Here is a 5,958-nt window from a genome sequence, read left to right on the forward strand (position 1 = left end):
TAGCTCAAACAGTAAAGGATCTGCCTGTAATGCGGGAGATCTAGGTTTGATCCCTGGGTTGGAAAGATCCCCTGGAGAAGGGCATGGCAACCCACTTCAATATCCTTGCCTGGAGAATTCCAAGGACAGAGGAGCCTGGCGTGGCTCTTGTCCATGGGTCACAAAGAGTCGGATACCAGACCACTTTTGTTAACCTTAACTTTCTGCATTTTACCTGTCCTTGCTCCACTAGAGGCATTCTCCAGGCATGCTGAAGTAGGGACTGGTGAATAAGGACAGCTCCCACAACTGAGTCTTTGGGTCCTACAGGAGGATGGTCTCCAGGTCACTGTCATGGGGCCTTGAGGATGGGAGTCCTGGTGGTGAATGGAAGAATGTGTTGACCCTGAGAAAAATCACACATAGCTCATGCACACCGTCACAATGCCTTAACCCAGGAGTTCTCAACCTAGTGAAGGATTTGTTCCCCATGGGACTATGGTGATGTCTGAAGACATTTTTTTGTGTCACAAGTGAGTGGGGGGGGGGGGATAACCGGGGGTGAAGGTAGTACTGGCACCTAGTGGGCAGAAACCAGGGGTGCTCTAACCATCCTACAATGCACAGGAGGCTTCTGTCCTCCCTACCTTCACCTCCTCCACAGAAAGAAAAATCTAGTCCAAAATATCAGCAGTGCCAAGGCTAAGGTGACTCAGCAGTCAGAGTGTCTGTGATATGCTCCTCACCCCAATGTCCAGCTGCGGCTCCCACCACATGCTCCTGCTGCCTCGGGGGGTCCTGTCTGCGTGCCTACACTTGCCTGTCTGTTTTCCAACCTTGTGCCTTGCTGGTGTAGTTCCCCCGGCCTGGAATGCTCTCATATGCACCCTTCTGAACCCTGTCTTCAAAACTCAAGCAGCTCCTGTGAATTTGTCCTCAGCCTCCCTAGTCACATAACCTCTCTGACTCCACTAAAGCGAGAGCAGCTATTTCTCATCTGCAATGACGGTAGGATGGCTGCCATATGATATATATAGCGTGCAAGCTATCCATATTATAATATCCTCTGTATGTTGAAGGTTTCCAGTACATAGTTGTTGAAGAACTGTCCACCTACACTGTCCAAAGCTTTTCCTTACTGTTCCATTGAGAGTGTAAGAAAAATGTTCCATTCTTGTAGTGTAAGAAAAATGGTTGGCTGAGGCCTGGGAATACCTTTGATGTAATAGGATTTGATTTACATGATCTAGAGATAGGAATTTTATAAATTTCTAGCTCTTTTAGATTAGATATGGACTTCCCTAGTGGTCCAGTGGTTAAAAATCGGCTGCCAGTGCAGGGACACAGGTTCAATCCCTCATCTGGGAAGATGCCCCATGCCACGGGGTAGCTGAGCCCGTGTGCCCCAGCTACTGAGCCTGTGCTCTAGCGCAGGCTGCAACTACCGAAGCTGCACATCCTAGAGCCCGAGCTCCACGACGAGAGAAACCACTGCGATGAGAAGCCTGCACACCGCAACAAAGAGCAGCCCCCTCGCTCGGAACCCAGAGAAAGCCAGTACAAAGCCACACAGACCCCAGCACAGCCAGAAATACACAAATAGATAAACAACTGCCAATCCTTCATGTGAAAGTTCTGTGGTGAGTCCGTGAACATATAGGAACTGGTAAACAATGTAACGCTGTTCGCCAAACTGTGTGCCAGGCAGCAGGGACCCAAGGTGACCTTGTTCTTCATTTCCCCAGTGTCAGAAGAACGGTTTTACCCGTATGCAGGAGGCTGGAGGAGGGGCCCAGGCCAGACCTTGTATCTCTATGACGTTTGATATTGGATTTATACTCACTTTCACTGTATTACACTGAGCTGAAAAATCTGTATGTGACAGGTGGGGAGTAAAGGCATGTGGTTTGTAAAGAAGGGGAGAAAAAATTCTTTAAAGGAAAAGTTTGGGTAATGGTGTCATATGTGAGTGTGAATTTTAGCTCTATTAACTAAATAGAGTGTGGATTTCAGTCCCAGCTCTGAAACTTTAGGCAATCTCTTAACCTTGCTGAGCCTCAGTTTAGCTTCTCACCTGTAAAACGGGGTTATTGGGTCTAATTTGTTGTGGCTGCAGTGAAGCTTAATCATGCAAATAAGTTGGCACAGTGTGGCATATTAGTAAGCTTACAATAAATTTTTTTTCTCTGCTTCACTTTCTCTTCTCAGCCAACAATGACATATTGTAATACTTTGTATTTTTGAAGAATTTTCATACTCAAATTTTCATTTGAGTTCCAACAGTCCCTTTAAAACAGCTGAAGTAGAGATTTTAAATTCCATTTGTCAGATAAGGAGACAACTCCAAGGTTCAAGTTGCAATGAAATAATAATTTAGTTACAATTTCACAGAGGTCTTACCTGGAAACTTAGAAACGGGTTGCTTTCCTGCACCCTAGCCTTCTTTCTTGACAACTTTTCCTTTATCTTTTTTTTCTTTCCTCTTTCCTTCGTCCCTCTCTCCCTACCCCCCTTCTTTCTTTTATTCATAGGTGTGGGGGAAGGAACATTATATTCCTATACATTCTCTCCTTAGGTGATCTCTTCCATACCTTGGTCTATAATTACCATCTATACGTACATGACTCTACAAAGGTCTTTAGACCTCTTCTCTGAGTTCTAAACTAGTACATACAGCTAGCTGCCTATTCATCATCAATTCTTGGAGTTCTTAAATGTGCCCCCAGTTGAACAAATGCAAATCTGATCCTGTAGTTCTCTCTGTTTATAACCCTTCAATTCTTCCCACCTCAGGAAGGAACAGGCATCGCCTTGCATCAGTCTCCTGTGGGGACCCACCTAGAATCCAGAGTTGGTATGAAAATTTTTTAAGGTGAAGACATAGGGGAGTCAACAGATGCAGAAAGACGCCTTCTTGGAGCTTCCCTTATCTGACTAAAAGCAGAAACTTCTAGAAAGTAAGGCTGACACATATTCCCTCTTCAGGGCTGCTTTTATTCCCTAAGAAGGATATCAAGAGTAAACTTACCATAATCCGCTCTCTGGAGGAGTTTTATGACCATGATGAAGTCAGTGAGACTGCTTGTGCCTGCATGAACAGCCATTATCAGAAACTTTCTTTTTCTATATATACATATTTATTTATTTGGCTGTGCGAAGTCTTAGCTGTAGCATGCAGAATTTTTAGTCACGGCACGTGGGACATAGTTCCCTGAACAGGGATGGAACCCAGGCCCCCTGCTTTGGGAGCACGGAGTCTTAGCCACTGGAGTATCAGAGAAGTCCCACAAACTTTCTTATTTTCCATTCATTCTTCTGGAAACCCATTTTTGTTTTCTAAAGAAACTCATTTGTTCTTCCCATACAGGCCTTTTCTCCCCTTCCCCTTTCCTTACTAAGTTAGGAACATGAGCTTCTAACTTTAACCATTTATTGAGCTATTTCTTCAGTAGTCTCCATTATGTGTGTGAGTGGTTTCTTTTCTCCTGCTAGTCTGTCTTTTGTTAATTTAATTCACAAGCCCCCCATGCTGAACATAAGAAGGTAGAGAAAAGGTCTTTCCTCCCTGACATCCTCTTGCTTTCTATGCTCCACAACACAGGCTCCCTTTTAGTCCCTTTCAGTTCAGTTCAGTTCAGTTCAGTCCAGTTGCTCAGTCGTGTCGGATTCTTTGCATCCCCATGAATCGCAGCACGCCTGGCCTCCCTGTCCATCACCAACTCCTGGAGTTCACTCAAACTCACGTCCATCGAGTTGGTGATGCCATCCAGCCATCTCATCCTCTGTCGTCCCCTTCTCCTTCTGCCCCCAATCCCTCCCAGCATCAGAGTCTTTTCGAATGAGTCAACTCTTCGCATGAGGTGGCCAAACTATTGGAGTTTCAGCTTCAACATCAGTCCTTCCAAAGAACACCCAGGACTGGTCTCTTTTAGGATAGACTGGTTGGATCTCCTTGCAGTCCTAGGGACTCTCAAGAGTCTTCTCCAACACCACAGTTCAAAAGCATCAATTCTTCGGCGCTCAGCTTTCTTCACAGTCCAACTCTCACAGCCATACATGACCACTGGAAAAACCATAGCCTTGACTAGATGGACCTTTGTTGGCAAAGTAATGTCTCTGCTTTTGAATATGCTATCTCGGTTGGTCATAACTTTCCTTCCAAGGAGTATGCGTCTTTTAATTTCACGGCTGCAATCACCATCTAGAGTGATTTTGGAGCCGCCAAAAATAAAGTCTGACACTGTTTCTACTGTTTCCCCATCTATTTTCCATGACGTGATGGGACCAGATGCCATGATCTTCGTTTTCTGAATGTTGAGCTTTAAGCCAACAGTTTCACTCTCCACTTTCACCTTCATCAAGAGGCTTTTGAGTTCCTCTTCACTTTCTACCATAAGGGTGGTGTCATCTGCATATCTGAGGTTATTGATATTTCTCCCGGCAATCTTCATTCCAGCTTGTGCTTCTTTCAGCCCAGCACATCGCATGATGTACTCTGCATATAAGTTAAATAAGCAGGGTGACAATATACAGCCTTGACGTACTCCTTTTCCTATTTGGAACTAGTCTGTTGTTCCATGTCCAGTTCTAACTGTTGCTTCCTGACCTGCATACAGGTTTCTCAAGAGGCAGGTCAGGTGGTCTGGTATTCCCATCTCTTTCACAATTTTCCACAGTTTATTGTGATCCACACAGTCAAAGGCTTTGGCATAGTCAATAAAGCAGAAATAGATGTTTTTCTGGAACTCTCTTGCTTTTTCGATGATCCAGCGGATGTTGGCAATTTGATCTCTGGTTCCTCTGGCTTTTCTAAAACCAGCTTGAACATCTGGAAGTTCACGGTTCATGTATTGCTGAAGCCTGGCTTGGAGAATTTTGAGCATTACTTTACTAGCGTGTGAGATGAATGCAATTGTGTGGTAGTTTGAGCATTCTTTGGCATTGTCTTTCTTTGGGATTGGAATGAAAACTAACCTTTTCCAGTCCTGTGGCCACTTTAATCCCTTTTAATTCCTCCTTCTAAAGACCTCTGCCCATGTTCTTTCTTTTCCAGGAATGCTTTTCCCTTCTCTGTGTGTTAGTCATTCAGTCATGTCTGACATTTTGCAACCCCGTGGACTGTAGCCCACCAGGTTCCTCTGTCCATGGGATTCTCCAGGCAAGAATACTGGAATGGGTTGTAATTCCCTTTTCCAGGGGTCTTCCCAACCCAGGGATTGGACCTGGTTCTCCTGCATTGCAAGCAGATTCCTTACTGCCGGAACCACCAGGGCATCTATTAACCTCTATTCATCCTTACAGTGGGATTCTCAGGTGGTTCAGTGGTAAAAATATCCTCTGGCCAATGCCCATGCCCATGAACAGAGGAGCCTGGTGGACACCAGTCCATAGACTTGCAAAGAGTCAGACACGACTGAGCAACTAACACTTTTGAAACAGGAGGGAAGTGGGCAGGGCACAACTTCTGAAAGAATAACATAGCCTAAGGATACAACATAAACCAGTTAGAATCATATGGGTCCAAGGTGGCAGACAAGTCAACTTTGACTAGATCTGATCCTCAATAAGCAAGCTAAATGACACACCCAGTGGTGCCATGACAGTTTCAAGTCATCATCAAAAGACCAAAAAGTGGGTGGTGGCTCAACTCCTGGAAATCTCCGCCCATTCCCCAAAACAGTTGGAATAATCCTCCCACAACTGTTAGCCTATAAAATCGCCCAGCCCATAATAGCTAACTACACCACATTTCGGGACGGCTAGACTCGCCCTCTGTGATGGTCCACACTCTGTGTGTGGAGTGTGTTTCTCTCTAAATAAATCCATTTCTTACCTATCACTTTGTCTCTCACTGAATTCTTTCTGCCATGAGACATCAAGAACCTGAGCTTCATTAAGTCCTGAAACCAGGTACTGTGGGTTTTGGCTGGGTTTGAGTACCAGCCACATGAGTTTAAGTCCCCATCTGAGGTAAACAGT

Source organism: Bos mutus, chromosome 11 (genome assembly GCF_027580195.1).
Source record: "Bos mutus isolate GX-2022 chromosome 11, NWIPB_WYAK_1.1, whole genome shotgun sequence".
NCBI classification, from domain to species: domain Eukaryota; kingdom Metazoa; phylum Chordata; class Mammalia; order Artiodactyla; family Bovidae; genus Bos; species Bos mutus.